Source organism: Natator depressus, chromosome 9 (genome assembly GCF_965152275.1).
Source record: "Natator depressus isolate rNatDep1 chromosome 9, rNatDep2.hap1, whole genome shotgun sequence".
NCBI lineage: Eukaryota > Metazoa > Chordata > Testudines > Cheloniidae > Natator > Natator depressus.
Genome location: NC_134242.1, coordinates 14,680,894 through 14,698,893, shown reverse-complemented (window position 1 = coordinate 14,698,893; position 18,000 = coordinate 14,680,894). Strand labels below are relative to the sequence as shown.

The 18,000-nt window shown below is 41.6% G+C and overlaps 1 protein-coding gene across 1 annotated transcript in view; it reads left to right on the top strand.

Annotated features, from left to right (window-relative positions):
- Positions 1-1,503: 1,503 nt before the first annotated feature.
- NLGN1 (neuroligin 1) overlaps positions 1,504-18,000 on the top strand; it is a 567,297-nt gene continuing 550,800 nt past the window's right edge. Inside the window, exon 1 of the mRNA XM_074963550.1 lies at positions 1,504-2,299. The gene's annotated coding sequence lies outside the window, so the exon portion shown is untranslated. The remainder of the gene's footprint in view (positions 2,300-18,000) is intronic.

Below are 18,000 nucleotides of genomic sequence, written 5' to 3'. Positions count from 1 at the left end.
CACGTATGTCTACACTGCAATAAAACACTGGCAGCTGGTCTGTATCAGCTGACTCTGGCTGTGGCCAGGGCTCTCAAATTGCAGTGTAGATGTCTGGGCTCAGGGTGGGTTAGCACAACTTGTGTGTAAATGGAAGGGGTGGGTGCCTTGATTCTGAGTTCGAAGACTGCTCGGCTTACATTGCAGCGTAAACATACTGTAAGCCAGTGGTTCTCAAACAGGGGTATGCAGAGGTCTTCCCGAGGTCATCAACTAGTACCATATGATACTGCTGTTACTCTTGATTTCCATTCATTCTTTTCCCCTTTGCCCTGACTTCCCCAATGTCTTGTTCACTCAAGTCATGTCCTAACTCAAATTGTAAACTCTTCAGGCCAGAGACTCTCTTGTATCTGTTTGTTAAGCAACTTGCACATTTATGAAGATATAACAATAGTAGTAGTTAAAGCAAGAGACTTTGTCCCTTGTTTATCCTGGGATTTTCTGGCATTGGGGTCGGTACAACCCTTCCGCTACAGAAGTACTGTACTGGTATAAAATGAGCTTGCACGGGTACCAAGGTAATTTACTGGCTAAAGTAGCACCAGAGCCCGTTTTGCTCTGATGCAGCTGCTTGCATTAGACAAGACCTGGAAGATAGGACTCCGAGATGCCATTCACAGCTCTGCCACTGCCTCTGTGCGACCTGTTAGCTAGCCCCTCTGACCCTCCATCAACCACCTGTAAAATTTGTTCTATGGGCAATGATAATAGTAATTAATACTATACCAGAGGATCTGTGGATCCCCATTAATTAAAATGGGTAAAGCTCTTGGAAATTCTCAGACTGGAAAAAGAGATAGCAAAGATGAGGCCGGGTGGTCTCTCTGTGTCTTGGGCATGCACAGTGTGGAACTGAACTGATTATGATCATTCTAAGGTGGGGCATAGGATGTAGAAAACACACACATACCACCATTAGCAATGGGCATTGCTGAGGAAGAGCACGATGGAATATATGTCATGGTGAGTGATGGGCTTTCTTGCCTGTTTAATGCGCTCCTGCATGTATAGAATGGAAAAAGGGAAAATAGGTGGTGATCAGTCCAGCTGGTCTTTCTTCCTCTCTCCATACACAATATTAAACAAACTGACTGACTGGATGATGTGTTTTCCTGTCAGACCATCTCTGTTCCTGAACTTAGAGGGGTAGAAAGGCCTAGAGAAGGGGACATATTGAAGCAGACACCTCCCTCCCCCTATCCCAGCATGCTGTATGGATTCCCTGTCCTGATAGTCCTGTTTCCTGCGTTTAAAGACTGGAAAAATAAAGGGGGAGGAAGCTGGGGAAAGTGGTCGGACAGACCAACGGCTCCGGGGAAACTTTCAGCGGCAGAGGCTTTCAGCAGCTGCTCTTGCTGCTGCTTCTCCTCACTCACGTGCATCTCTGTGTCTTTGGTGCACGTCACATCTGACGTCTGGGCCCTTCACGCTCAGTGCTGCCACCACTCTGCGGCTGGCCAAGTCTAGAGCCAGGAGAGAGGGAGTGTGAGAGAGACACGAGAGAGGGAGAGAGAGCGCGAGCAGGACGCACACGCATACACACACACGCGGGATCCCCCCCGAATCCAGGCCCCCCTGGGAGGGAGCAGAGGAGGAAGGGAAAGGGAGGCACGTTGCTAATTGGTTAACCTGCTCCTCGTTTTTGCACAGGCAGCAGCAGCCTGCATGTTGCACAGCTGTGGGTCCCTCTGTGTGTGTGTGTGTGTGTGTGTGTCTACAGGTAGCAGCAGCATCAGGGAGAGAGCAAGCAACTCAACTGCAGCAGCTGCACTGGCTCGGATTTGGGAGGCGATCGCTCACTTTGCCGACGGATGTATAGCTAGGAAAGATTTATCCAGCCGTCCCGTTTGTGCTCTTTTCATGCATTTTTCCAGTGTGGCGTTTTTGCTTCTAAATCTCCCTCGGAATTTTGTATTTTGCATCAGTTTTTTGCATTCCTGCTAGGAAATCCGTGGATACGTCTTGCTTGCCAAGTTTGTAGTGACACCTCTCTGATTTCCCCCTCCCCCTTTTGTTGGATATATTACAGTACCCGCTTGTATATAGACAGATATATGTTTCTGCCTCTTTCAACAAAATTGGAATTCTTTGGGGAGCGAATGGATACCGAAGAGGACAGTCATAACATTCTTCTTTTGAGCCTATGAAAGAGGCGCATGACGAAATTGCTTAAATTCAGCCATCAATTTAGCTTCACGTTGAGTACCTCGAAGTATTTATGGTTGCAGCTCAGGTGCAAACGAGGAGTAGTGATAAGGTAAGGGTGAGCTATTTGAGGCAACACCATTTGCTGTGGGTTACTAATAACTTCTTTTTCAGAGCAATCCCCTCGTCCTTTTGAGTTTTTAAAATGCATACGGTTGCTTTCTTCCGTTAATATTGATATTCGCAGCTACTCGCATCGCTATATTTAAGAGTTTGTCGGTTGTGCACATGTTTGGACTATATTTTGGTAAGTGTTTTAAAACACCCATCTCCTGTTTTAAAATAAATCTTCTGAAAGCACTTTCTGGAGCAGGGCAGTATTTCTGAAAAGCCCTGTGGAAAATTGCACACAAAAGCCTTTATTTGCATTTAAAAAGGAAAGATAAGTAGTTAAAATTCCCCAAGGGAGAACTCGACAGTGGAACAACAAGAACAACAAAAAGAAGCAGGTCCTCCCTCCACTAAAAGCAAATTAATTTCACTGGGAGGTTCATTTTAGCAAGAGTTACCAAGAGGAGACTGAATCGTGGATATTAGGGTTCAGATTGGAAGATAAGGGGAATCTTTTGCGGTGTGTGTGTTTAATCTCCATGAGTAACCAACACGACGTTTCCTGCTCCAGACCAGACTCTGGTATGTCATTTCAGTATGAGGGACTTTCTTTTACCAGTGTAAATCCCCCCCCGCATTCTCCCTGCTGCCCGCTGCCTTGGCGATTTGTGTCTTCTTGGCTTTCCCTCCTGAGATTTCTGCGACTCCCCCTCTTTCTTTCAGATGATCGCTTGACCCCTGAATGTCCAGTGGCTGATGTGTGCGTCTGTGCATGTGTGTGCGGGGTAGCGCGCGCGTGTGTCTGCGCGGGCGAGGAGGGATTCATCCAGCGCGTGAGTGTGTTCAGGCAAAGCCTCAGTGGGCGAGAGACCGACGCAAGGCGAGTGCTGGGGCCGCTGCAGCCTCGGTGCGGCGCGCTAGCTAGTGAGTTGCAGCTCGGCGAAGGAGCCGGAGACATGGGAATGGGTAGCGAAGATAAAGGAGAACCAGGAAAGGCCGGGGAGGGGGGGGGAAGAGATGAGGGAAGAGATCTGGCCACAAAGGGAAGGAAAGGAGTACTTGTGGCCCCTTAGAGACTAACAAATTTATTTGAGCAGAGATCGGTAGGGCAGTGCAAGCTCCAGCACCCACGCGGAGAAACCGCATCCTGCCCCTGCCTAGTCTCCACACTCTCCTGTTGGGTAATCCCGTCCCTTCCTCCTTTTACACTAATCCGGCATGCCCCCCCCCCCTAAAGTTTCTGCATTTCCTTTTGCAGCCCCTGTAAGGACAAGAGCGCGCACGCACGCACACACACCTTGGCTCGGGTAGTTCTCAGGCACTCTGCATTGTTCGGCAGTTACCTTCCTTCTCCCCCAGGAATTTAATCCAAACATGTAAACAGTTCTGTACGGGCTCAGCAGCATGTCTGGTGGGGATGGTGGAAAAGCACCTGCCTTGCATGTGAAATGAATGTGGGTTGTGACTTTGCACTGACTGGACATTCATTCTGGACAGAGCTGTGCAATCAGGGCGTTAGAACTGGGGGTGGTGGGGTGGGACTCCGAATATTGGCCCGCTCTTCATTCTCAAACATGATCGATTCTCGGTCTCGATCAACTTGCTCTAGTTATTTGTGTTTTTCCAGGACCTAGGTAATGATACACATGGCACTTGAGGAGTAAGAATTTCAGTTAGCAGCCAACTGTAGGAATATTCGGCTTTTTATGGGATTTAATGTTTTTTCCTTTTAAAACAAAGAAATATATTAATGCTAATAATACAGCGGTCTATAAATACTGTAACCTCAATTAATTGTGTTCTAGTAAGGGTAACTTTAGCCTTTTGCTGCATCCCCCGAATAAGTAATTACACTGAACAGTTACTAAAAGGGTCTTGGTAATAAAGGTGTCCTTAACAAAAGGTGGATGCTTCTCTCTGTGGGTCTCACATTGTATGGAATCCAGTGAATATATCTTTGATTTTAGACAACGATTGTAAACTTGCAACAGGCCACCCTACAGAGAAGAGTTTATTTGGAAATAAGGGAAATCCCTGACCATACCTTTTCAGTGTTGTAATGTTTACATTGTCCTTGGCATAGACAGGAGCTGAAGTCTGCCTAACAGCCTGCTTCAGTGACTTACACTGAAAGAAGAAGGTAAGCATTACTTAGGCCTTCCGATTATGTTTTGATTAAAAGAAGAAGTAAATGTTTTTTGTTTTTTGTTGTTTTTTTTTGAAGCTTGCTGATTCTGTGGTTAGCTTTTTCCAGTCCTCTTAAATATAAGCAGGATCTGTGGTGTTCACTCTTCCAGCAGAATATATTGATGCTCCTGGAGTGCTGAGGGGAAAGCTCCCTTTTCATGTTATCCCTTTCCCTTGACTTTATTTTCACCTTTTCCTTTATTCACTGATTGGATTTTTTTGATCCATCATTTACATTTAGGATGTATCCAAAATTGAAACAAAAATTAATGCCACTCTTTTGACAGTTGGGAACTCGCTATTGCAGAAGAATGAAGCCTGGCTGTTTTAAAAGATTGCTCAAGCTCAGGATTTGCATTTACCTAAGTTTCCCTTCAATTCTCTTTAGTAATCTTTAAAACAATCTGTAGCTTGTGGTAGAGACAACACTTGTAAATAAGGTGACTTTGATTATTTATTTTAAATATATCTCACACAGTGTTCAATTGGAATTCCATTTAAAGTTACTGACAAATCATTCATCGTGGAAAAACATGATTACAAAAGTAGGTTCAATTCATTATATGTTTCTCCGGGCTACTATTGAACATAATATAATTAGTCAAAGAAACTGATTTTTTAATCAAAACATTACCTTGTATTTTTTCCGTAAAATGTGTATGTGCAGATTCTGATAACATTGTCTTCAGTGGGACCACTGGCAGGGTAAAGGTGCTTCTAAGGAAGAATAAGGAGTTCAGAATCCAACCCTAACATTATTTCATGATTTATATGGTGGCAATATTTTTTTGGTTTACCACATTTTCTCTGACACTTCTTGGAATAAAGTTTGATAACTTGTATTAACCTGAATGCTGTCAGAAACGTTGGGCCCAATCCTGTTGTCCTTACTAAGGACTGGAAGGGACCAAAGAGTTTTTTTCAAAATGAGTTAATATGCAACCCATTCAAATCCAAAACAAGCAAGCCATCCTCTTTTACCCTCACTGGTTTAAAAAAAACAACCCTATCCTACAGTGAGGACAGGTTTATTTTTAATTCAGCTCTTTTAATTTCCTTCCTTTTAACTTCAGTAATATTTAGCAATATTAACTGGTTACTCATAACTGGCATATCCATCTGAACTTCACATTGTTAAGCTTGCTGTGGGGTTCTTTGTTCTACATTTGCCTGCAATTTAATTATGGGATCATGAAGTCAGTGTTTGCAGAACTTTGATCATTTTAACTTGAACATTCCTCTTTTAGACAACCACTCTATCTGCTGCAACAAGACTCTAGATTTCAGTGGTACATATGCTGTGATGATCACCATTCCTAAAGTGACAGTCAGTTGCAGGCAAATGCTCAAGTTCATAGGTCGACATAGTAATTCATTACTGGATAGAGAACACTGCTGATCTAGTGCATGCTACATTAAATCTCTAGGCATAATTTCTGGTAGAGGTAAAATACAGTTTCCATTTTGTTCTTTTTGTTAACTTAGCACTGGGAACGTCTTTTAAAGGAAGAACAATATTACAGAGATCTGATATGAGTAACATCACAGGATGGAGTTATTTATACCCTGCAGTGGGAGTACTGGGCCCCAGGTTTTTCAGTATCAAATACATTGATTTGTTGTACCTGTGTTCAAATGGTTACTAGTAATACTTTGCACTTACATAATACCTTTTTATCTGAAAATCTCCAAGTGCTTTACAGTTGTGGGGAAGTATTAATATCCCCAGTTTTGTTGATGAGGAAATAACCCCCCCTTCCCCCAAGTAAGTGATTTATGGAAGGTCACAGCAATTCAGTGGCAACTGTAAATAGAACTCATGTTTCTTGACTTCTGATTCCATGCGCTATCCACTAGGTGGAAGTTAAATATTTGGAAAAATTGCAAATATTGCAATAGATAGGACAGATCTGGAGAAGAAAAGCAGTAAACGATACAGGACAATGAAATGGCACCTTCCCCAAAATAGACTTACTTGAAAGGAACATGGAGTTGGGAAGCCTGGAGCCAGAGCACCCCCTTTTGCAGACATCTTGCAAAACTCCCACTGGGGTTACAGGATCCCAAATTGGCCTCACCATTCCATCAATAGGCCAGGGAAGTGCAAGGGGCGGACAAACCTGGTCTGAGCAAGGGATCCATAGATAATGGGCCTCCACCACATGGGACAGCAGAAACCTTTCAGGCATTCCCATTCCCCCACCCGTCTGGGTGATACTGATGGTTTGCACATGCTATTGGCATTGGTACCCCCATTGCAGTGGGGCAGTTCCAACTCTGCATATGGGGTCTTTATGCCATTGTGGTGTTATGAATGAATACTAATCTGGCAGCACTAATCTTACATTTTGCTGTGGAATTTTATTCTTTGCCTTAGCCCATCCTCTAGTGGCTTGTCTGCACAGAGGATAACAGCCTGTTGCTGTTGCCAGCTAATGGAGTTACTCCTTTAACTCATTTTAGCTTTACAAGCTGAAAGTCTGGGGTTCAGACTCTGCCGATGTCCCATGATGAGGTCCTTACAGTAATTTGCTTTATGACTAAACAAGCTGGACTACCAGTGTCTTCCATAACATACTCCACAGAGGGCCAAAGACATTCATTCTAAGAAGGGTAATTTAAGTGGGGTCATACGTTTTGTCAAAAAACAGATTCAGGATTTTGTAAGTGCTGATGAAGGGAATAAGATTCTGCTTTTGATTATAAAATAGCTTGGAAGTAAGGAGAGATCAAATTGTTTTAAGACTGTCCATGTTCCCTGAGGACTGTTATGTCCAAGATCATATTGTGCAAGCTCCTGAGAAATGGCGACACCCGAGCATGATGTACACATGCACACACTGAAGATCCTTTGTAAAAATCAAGAAAAAAAGAAGAGAAATGGTTTTATTTCTTCTTCAAGTATGTTTTCACCTCAAAATGTAGTTCCAAAATGAAAGCCTCAGAGCGTGTCCTCCCGTGAAAAAACAAACAAACAAAGGAAGGGAGGAGTTATGTGGTTGGTGTGTATGCTGGCAGAGGATTCAGAGGTCTTGTTCCTGTGGAGTGGAGACCTGTCCAGAACAGATAATGGGACTGCTGTCAGAAAACTTATGGAGGCTACGCAAGCTCATACATCTGCAGGTGGGAGGAAGGAGATAGAGCTAGGGGAAGGGAGCTGGTGGAGAGCATGAAGAGTCAAGCAGGGAAGGTGAAAGTAAAAAGAAGGGAGGACAGGAAACAGGGAGGAAGCTGGAAAGAAGATACATGACTGGAGAGAAGATTACATATCCAGCATTTATTGGTGATCAAATTGCTACTAATTGAATATAATAGCTCCTAATTGAATATAATTAGAAAATTCTTACTGGTCAATATCCATTATTTGTTGGAGGCACGCTGATATTTGTGAAGTGGCTTGAAACAAAACTAGTTCCAACTCAAATGTAAGACCTGAGTCAACATTGTATTACACTGTTTTATGTCATGTGGCTTCATTGATTTCAATGGAGTTACTCTAGCATAAAGCAGGAGTGAAACTATGGAGAATCAGGACCACAGCTGCTAGATATTTCACTACTATTGGCCAGTGAGAACACTGGGTTTCCCAATGCCATTTTATAATATACAGGATTGAACTAGATAGAACTAGTTAGACATGTTAGACAGTTTCTCATATCCATATACTCATGATATGAAAAAGGGATAAATAGGAGGAATACCAATAGTAGCACCTATGGGTACACAGTTTAAGAAAAAGTAAGCCATCTGAAGGAGGATTTTTATATTTTCATAATGGAACTGCCATTATTTTTAGCTTAAAATGACTGAATACACATAAATACCAGCTATTTTTATTTAGTTAGGGTCTGATCCTCTTCCCACTGAAGTCAGTGGGAGTCTTTGTACTGAATTCTGTGGGCGCTGGATCAGGTCCTTATTAAGTTACAAGTTAAATGTATGTTGCCGCTGCCTCCTCCTCCCCAACGTGCACGGTGGAAGCATGGTCACAGGATGAAAGGAAAAGAGTCAAAGAACTCACAGCACTGCCTGATTATCCAATGGAACTACTGTATCATTCTGCAGGGACCTATATAGGCGTGCAGCAGTTCTCCAAAAAGGGCCATATTTTTGGAGTTTAATGTACCCACTCTACACACAGCCCGTCATATACCATTTGAAAGTTTATTTTATGTATGTTAGATGAGATATGATGCGGAGCTGTCAAATGTTACCATAAGCCTGTAGGAAAGGTACCCAAAATAAGAGTGTCATTTTTGCACAGTTCCAGGAACACTACAACGTGACTATGACTACCCTTGTTACTGTTTATATTAATTTCAACATCTTAATGTGGTGTTTATTGGTCAAACAACAAAAATGTTGCTACCAAACAACAATGTATTAAAAGATTTATATTGGTTTTGCATGGGCAAGCTTTACCCCCCCGAGAAATGAAGCTTTTTAGCACGTGGCAAAAATGGTGACTATGAACATTTTGCAATATACTAACATGAAATGTTTTTCTATCTCATTCTTAATTGTTAAAGTATCTCACAAGTGATTTTTATACTTTCAGTTGAAATTTGCTGACCAGAGTGCATACATAGTGAAGGTTGTGCACCAGTAACAGTAGATTGCGTGCCCACGGTTTGTACTACATAGTGGGAAGATATAAATGTATGTGAATTCCTATTGTAATGCTTCTCCATTTGTATGCTTTTGTTCATACAAGGTAGCATTTAGAAGGTTTTAATTTGTAATTGCCTATGCAGCCTTTGAAATATTCTAGAAGCTAGCTTTTCAATTCAGTGACACTTATGCACAGGTCAGTATGTGTTAGAGATGATGATACACATATTCCTATTATGAATATGCAAAAGCTGTCAGAGAAAGAAGTGTCCTAACAAGAAGTAGTGATGAAGACAAAGTCCCAATACAAGTCCTTGCCTCTGCACTGAAGAGGGATGAAGAGCATGTTATAGCTCTTATCAGCCATGTCATCAACAATATGACAAACCCATTTGATCCAGAATTACATCCAAAGATGCTTAACAACATATCTACTGGACTGTATGTAACATCATATGACAATAGTCTCTGTTGAAAATAGCAAATGTTGGTGAAGAACAAATGGTGAGATTTCTGAGAGATTCACTTGATTCTGATGGGACACGTAGCTTCTCCAGGCCAGTCAACAAATCTGGCATCAAAATATTTGCTGAGCAAATTAAGTCTGGCAAGAGAGGGACAGTCACAGCGGCTATCAGTTCAGAAATTGTTTTCCACAGAACCCTGCCGTTAGCAAGATGCAGAAATGATCATAGAATATCAGGGTTGGAAGGGACCTCAGGAGGTCATCTAGTCCAACCCCCTGATCAAAGCAGGGCCACTCCCATTTTTGCCCCAGATCCCTAAATGGTCCTCTCAAGGACTGAGCTCACAACCCTGGGTTTAGCAGGCCAGTGCTCAAACCACTGAGCTATCCCTCCTCCCATGATGTTTAAATGGCAACTGTTCTTAGTCACCCTTTAGGATCTGTGCTGATTGCACTCTTCCATGCTGATGAAACAACGAGAAGAGCAGACAAGGCTTAATTAGAGCATCAGCTGGAAGCTGAAAGAATCCATGAGCTAAAAGCCTTCAACAAAGAAACCACAGGGTACGTCAGAGATGCCATGGCCGCCATACAAATGAGGGCACGTTTGATGAATTGGCTGCTGAGTACCTGAGGCAGGTCCTACAAGGATTTGACAAAACTAATTCTGTAATAAAAGACTTTGACAGATATCACAACCGTAACTCTATGGAAAAATGCAGAAAAGACAGTGCAGAACAGGATCTAAGGTTGGAGGCAAGAAATACCAGATAATTGATGGATGACCTCTGCCTCCATGGAAGAAGTTTCTAAACATGGCATCCAAGAAACAGTCACTTGTAAAATTCCTCTGTAAATATATGATTCAGATTGCACCTGGGAGCAGAGGAGCACACCCAACACAAACACTCCTTGCTCGAGGATTTTCCAGTGGTGCAAAGTTCATCACCAGTAGAGGTGTTGAAGAAGCCCAAGACTTCTACAACACTCAAGAGGAAGTGGACAGAAGGATGCTTCTGCATGCTGCATATGGCATTGTGGCTTTCAGGTCTTTTGGTGTCAAAGGACCCATAGTAATTAGGTTACCTGATGCAGCTGTTTTGATCCTTGCTGTTCATACTTTCCAAAAATGGAACACTCAGGTTACATATGGATTGAAATAGGCAGTGCCTCCAGCACAACTGACAAGCATCACTTCAGACCTGTGCATATTATTTGTGACACATTCACCCCTGACTTCTGCAACATACTTCCTGCTGCATACGCATTAACAGGATGTGACTCTGATTTCATAGAATCATAGAATATCAGGGTTGGAAGGGACCTCAGGAGGTCATCTAGTCCAACCCCCTGCTCAAAGCAGGACCAATCCCCAACTAAATTATCCCAGCCAGGGATTTGTCAAGCCTGACCTTAAAAACCTCAAAGGAAGGAGATTCCACCACCTCCCTACGTAATGCATTCCAATGCTTCACCACCCTACTAGTGAAAAAGTTTTTCCTAATATCCAACCTAAACCTCCCCCACTGCAACTTGAGACCATTACTCCTTGTTCTGTCCTTGTTCTGTCATCTGCTACCAGTGAGAACAGTCTAGATCCATCCTCTTTGGGACACCCTTTCAGGTAGTTGAAAGCAGCTATCAAATCCCCCCTCATTCTTCTCTTCTGCAGACTAAACAATCCCAGTTCCCTCAGCCTCTCCTCATAAGTCATGTGTTCCAGTCCCCTAATCATTTTTGTTGCCCTCCGCTGGATGCTTTCCATTTGTGATGTCATCCTATTGCATCGTTCGGGGAAGGAAATCTGTGTTTAATGTTGTCAAAACTTCTTCTTAGCATATACGCAACGTGCCTCAGGTGTCACATGACCAGGATTCATCACCAAATTTTGGTCTGCTGGTTGGACCATTAGCTTCCCCAGGCTGGGTACTCATGGGGAGTGCAACAGTGAATGCTGATCCATGCCTCCTATTGTCAAAACGAACAGAGCTAAAAATTTTATCAAAGCTAATATTAAAAAAAATTGTATAGTACACAGGTTAAGAAAAGAGTGTCTGTGCATCTGGGTATAGTGCTTAGATTATAGACAAATACAAAGTTTGTTTTAAAAGTCATAAGATACATATAGTACATAATCAGCAATAACCCACATTTAGGTGAATAAATTTAACAATACAGTTTAGATATTAGCATCCAAGTATTTGGGTACATCACTCGTGAAAAGTTATTCAGAGAGTTGGTTGTGGAAAGCAAATACAGCAATGAGTGAAAATTGTCCTTCAGTAATTGAGCGTTTAGGGTAGATTGTCCATTTAGAAAATACAATCCATACTTTCCCAACTGCGCATCTCATTGGCACTCCAGCTCATCCCTCCTGGTATTACAGATGTCCTATGTGTTCTATGTAGATGTCCTTGACCACTTGATGACGTCCGACACCATGAGTTGTCGCATCGGCTTAGCATAGCACTGACCGATTCCGCATTCTCTCAACACTCGCTTGTTACTGGGGTCCCATGTGCCCAAGGCTCCAACAATCAGCCCAAGTTTCTGAACCTGGTAACCCCTAGCTCTCAAGGTTTTGGCCAGAGGGGCGTATTTCTCCACCTTTCGAGCTCAGGCATTGTGGAAGACCGGGGTCCTGTTCTCGAAGAGCACTGTGACATCCACCATCAAGATCTGGCCAAATTGGGAGAGACAGACAACCGTCAATCTCTGCAGCAAGGAAGTTGGTTCACAATGCTGTATGACCAGAGCAAGAAAGAAAAGGAAACCCACAAAGATCTGAATTGCTTGTACCTCTGTCTAGTCATCAAAAAAAGGACAAGTCACTGGCCAAACTCCAATCGTGTGAGGACAGTTTTGGAGAGTATGGCAAAAGAATATTTTGGCAAACAAAGATTTGGATGCCTGTGTATATAGGTGAACCAGATATTGGATCACCATTGCAACATGGGTGGTAAAATGTGCATGGTGAACTAATGATGAATAAGATGATGAAATTGACTAGAAGTGTCATCAGTGCTATTTCATTTCCGTGATACCTGCACTCATTTATTATTAGATTTTTGTTTTACCCTTTAGATTGCTGTTGTGATGCTTTGAGGTCACAAAGAAATCCAATGTTATGTCTTGAAATAATAGATAGAGACATTAAACTAACAACAAATGAATGCAGATATTTCAAAGTGGTCATTTTAATGCGTTGAGGGTGTCATTGTTTATCCCTGTTTCTATGGTAATGGCACCACTTGACAGCTCCACAACGTACCTCATCCTAAAGTAGACATAATAAGTTTTCAAATGAAGTATGATGCACGTGTGTGCATGTTCTGTTTCTTAATATTTCATATTGTTAATTACCAAAACTCAGTAAACATAAAGTTTAAAATAAACAAAAGCAAGTGTATGCTAAATCTTAAAGGCCCTGCACGAGCTGGTGGTATTTTATTTTGACTATTTCTGTCTCTTATTTTTGTTCAGCGTTCCTACTGCAGAATTAACTTATCTTTTATTTTCAGTAAAGCCTTACCGCCAGCTGAGATATATTTAATTTTTATATTTCATTAAGAAAAAATCTGAACTAGGAAAAAAACCCTGAATGCCTCCAATTAAGCATGTTTATTAGAAAACTAAAGTTAAAAGTGGCTGAACAGCAGATGAAAGCCATAGCCAGCTGGCAATTTTATTGTTAAAATGGCGGTACAGTGAAAATTAAAGTTTCTCAGTTATGGAAGAAAAGCTATTCACTGCACTTATTATTATTTACTATTTGTAGTCCAGAGCGCACAGAGGCCTCAGTCTGAATCAGCACCTCATTGTGCGAGGTGCTGTACAAACCCACAATAAAAGACAGTCTGTACCCTGAGGAGCTTACATTTTAAGGACCTGTTCCTGCAGTGAACTCTGGGGCAAGTGGACCTCTGCACTCACACGGAGATCATTGCAGGCTCATGGCCTAAATAAACAAGGTAAAGGGAGGAGAAGTAGGCTTCAAAATACAAGTAGAGTGATCAGGGCAATGGGTGGCAAATCTCCTCGGCATGCAAAGGGACCTGAGCATTTGGGAGCAATTTTTTTGAATCACGAAATCAGAGACTCCCTGGAAAACCTAGTATCTGTAAATGTATGTTCTATACTATATGATACTGTACTGTATCAAATATTATACACACAATGGGCCTGTTTCTGATATAAGTTACACCAGTGTAAATAAGGAGTAACTTCAGTTAAGTCAATGGAGTTAAACTGGTATTAAAACACTTTGTGTGATTAGAACGAGAGCCGTTCTTTTTTAATTAGAGTGCAACTTTGTTATATATATGTACCTGTAATCTGATATGAAAACATGTCTGTCTAACTCTAACTTTCGGTGTTTCAGTGGTTTGATTCCTCAAACACAACAAGCTGAATATAAAAAAATTACAGTAACGTCTAAGTGCAACCTGTCTTAAGCAACCATTCAAGAGACAAGTGACGTTTGGTTGCTAAGTAAAGGTGTTTTTTAATTACAGATTGAACAAATTAGACTGGAAACCTTAGTTTAAAGTGGTTGTTTAAGACAAGAGACTGTCGACTGAATGGGGGCCTTTACTGCAACTAACACTTAAGTAAAGAGCGGTTTCCAGAAGAGTCAAAAGCAGGTGCTTTCATTGTTCTTGGCTGACACCTATTCTGCTTCAGTCTTGTGACTCTTACGCTTTTGTATGTATGATTACTATGAAAGAAAAACCACTCTATCCTTCAAGTCCCATTGTTTTCGAGCATAGATAAGTCCAACAACATTACTGTAAATTTTCATGTCCTTCTTTTTATTTTCCCCATAAGTTTTATGTGACACTTCCATAAAAATAATGAGTTTTATCTTGAATCTACTTGTAAACGGTGGATAAAATTCTATGAAGAATCATGCAGTCCTCTCAGTATTGTATACGCTCTCATGAATTTCCTGTGAGGGTTAAGTGCTTTGTAAAAGAGACTTACTGAACCAAAAGCTCCTTGTTCTATATTACTGTGTGCCCCCCCAATAAACTTTTAAGATAAAGTTCAGGACTGGATCCAAACTTTGTGGCTTGAGTTCACCTTCACTTGTTAGTAGATGGCATTCTTTTCACACCCTAAAATACTGTGTAAAATGAAGGATACAAATATTACCAGAAAGAGACACGGTCTCCAGAACTGAGAGTCAAGAACTCTTTCTAATCCTGGTTCACATACTGATTTCCTCTGTGACCACTTAGGGATAATTATTGCTTTTGCCTCAAGTTGTCTGAGAGGCACAGTTCCTTCTTTGTTTCCTTCATGCTCCAGGGTGATGTGGTAACTCCTTGCAAGCGTATACCAATATCAAATTATAACAAACCCACATTGACTCAGGTGGACTGGTTGGCACTGACTTGGGTGGGCAGAGAAAAGCTTTGCCCATTCTCTGTCCTTTCCCCACCCATTCCTCATCTGCCTGCTGTGGGTAGGGGAGTAACAAGTGCATTTCACCTGCTTACTCCTGTATGCCTGTACCCAAGGTCTTAGCCTGCACATGGGCCTACGGGCGAAGAGAGGGTGGTCTTTTACCCCTTACACTCCTTCATGGCTGCGTAGGCCAAGACTCAATCTCTCTTTGTTAATTTCCCATCAGTAAAAGGACTACCTTACAGAGGTGCTGGATGTAATTAGTCTCTGTAAAGTTTCTTTTGAAGATGAAAAGTGCAATGTTAATTATTCTTAAAATTATTATGCATAAATCTTGTGTCGTTTCAAATAAATATGTGTTGACGTACTATTTGTGAGGGGATGGCTAACCTCCACACTGGAGAGAGTCAAGGGGGCAGGAACAACTCTGGGCCTGGGAAGCCCCACCCCAACAGGCCTGCTGGGTGTTCTCCAGTTGGAGGGGTGAGGGACATAAAAGGGAGTCTCTTCAACACAGCAGGGTGGCAGGCAGAGAGAGGCCAATCTGCAGTCATAGCTGCAGAAGGACTATGCCAGGAAGGCATCCCCAAGGGGAGGTCTACTGCATGGAGCTGGGACTCCCTAGCCTGCTGAGACCCGTGGATCAGATTGCCAGGGACAACTGCCAGCCATGACATGCCCTGATGGTGTGGGCCTTATGGTGCCCAAGAGGGCCCTTGGATTGGAACCCAGTGGAGTGAGAGGGCCTGGGTTCCTCCACCCCTATGCTGCTAGGTGGTGCTGCTACCATGGACTCTTAATGCTTAGGCAGGGCTGACTTTTTAAGAACACGGGAATTGCACATGGAGGGCTTCAAGGATTGGGACCTGATAGATGATAGATGCTATTTTCAAATAAAAGTATTTCATCCGTTTCCAAGCATGTTTCTTTCCAAAATATTATGTATGAAAGGGTGAGAGGGTTGGATCTAATGTGATCTAGGCACCTATCTAGCTAGAACATACAGACAGAAATATTCAACATAGTTATATCCTTAGATATAAGCACATTTCCCTGAAATACGGAGCCTCTCAACGGGCAATTTGTGTATTAGGATTCTCCAGAATATAATAAAAAATAAACCCACAATGATAATAAGGAATGGTAATGGAAATGTTGACAGGCCCTTTACTATCACAGAGCTTGTGATAGGTGCTGCTTTAATCTTCCTTGTCATAAACCTTTTCCTACTCCAATATTTTAGAGTAGGGCCTGGCAACCTATTCTGACCTTAGTCTTGATAACTGTGGCACCAGAGTGCACAGCTTTCAGAAAACTGGGAAAGCGATTTCTAACATAGTTGTAACACATGCAAATACCAGAAATGTATGAATTAATCTAAAACTAAATAAGCCAGTATGTTGCACTTATTATTATAGCAGCAGCTGAGGCTCAAATGGTAATTTTATCTCTTACACGATTTTGCAAAGTTGTATGTTAATTCAGAAAGTATTAAATATTTTTTAACTTTAAGTTGTTTTTTATTCAAAATACCAGCAAAGAGCTGAATCCTGTAGTATGCTGCGTATACGATACCTTAAGTTCTGTATGTTGCTTTGCATCCTGTTAAACTAAAGAATCAAAAGTTCATAACTGCATTTTCTGGCTGAAGCCGTGACTGAAAAAGGAGACTACCCTATAAACACATGGACCTGATCCTGCTGACGGTTAGATTGTGAAATACAGTCAGTAAGATCTATGAAATCTAGAGAGCAGTATTGATGTTGGCACCAGAGGGAGCCACTTGCCCACCTCTTGACCAGATAAGAACTATAATGATGGTAGTGTTCAAACAGTAAGGGACAAAATGGCAGAAAAAAATTGGTAAATCAGTTGGACATAGTCCAGACACTGTAAATTATGTTTTAAAACATAAGTCCTTACTTGGAGGAGTTGACTGATTCTGGCATCTTTTCTATTGAATACTCTTATTTTTTTTTATATTTAGATCTGAATGTACACATCCAAGTTTGCATTTAGAGTGTTGTCGTTAAAGCTAGCGGGGGGATAGAACATTAAATATTCTAAAACTGAACTATGAATTTAAACCATGAGTATCATCTAGATTCTGTATATACTACAGTAATATGTGTTGCAGTCTGACTGATATATATTTAATATATTATGCAGTTAAATACATGCATTTGCAGATTAACTTTAAGGTAAATAAACTCAGTAATTGCGTACTGGGCCCTAACATTTCTGATTCTACGTCACATCATGTAATATCTGGTAGGTAGATAGATATGGCCAATTCTGCATTTCTTGTGCCCCAAATCCTACATTCCTTGACTTCAGTGAGATTGTTGGGTGCACAGGAATTAAGGATCTGGCCCATATTTTGACATGTACTCCCTCAGACTATTAGACTGTGAAATTTGTGCAGTATACCATGGGAGAGGCATTTATCCTGGATTTGCCTCTAAGATCTTGTATTTTAGGCATAGCTTATTATGTATTATTTATTTGTATTACAGTAGTGTCTAGAAGTCCCAACTGAGTTCAGGGCTCAATTGTGCAAGGCACTGTATTTACCAATAGTAAGAGACAGCTCATTCTCTGAAGAGTTTACAATCTAAATAGACAAGACAGACAAATTATTGGAGAAAGGAAGTATTATCCCCTGAAAAGCAGTGGGCTGAAAAGTTTGTCTGAAACGGGGCTTGTCTGACTTGCCAAGTTCACAAAAGTAAGTCTATGGCAGAGCTAGGAATCAAATCTAAATCTCTTAAGTCCCAGTACACAAGATGATCCTTGCTCTCCTAACTTTAATGCCACAAGCACTGATTGCCATACAGTGAATACAGTAGGTTATTTAAAAACAGATTTGTATTTTCAAGAATAAACTCGGGTAGTAGAAATCAGTTGCTTATTTACACACAAATATATCCTTTCCTCTGGGACAGATTGCTCCATTGGTATTCCAGCAATGTAACAATACTGAAAATGTCATGCAAATTCATGTAGAGCTGAAGAGTAATTTAACAAAA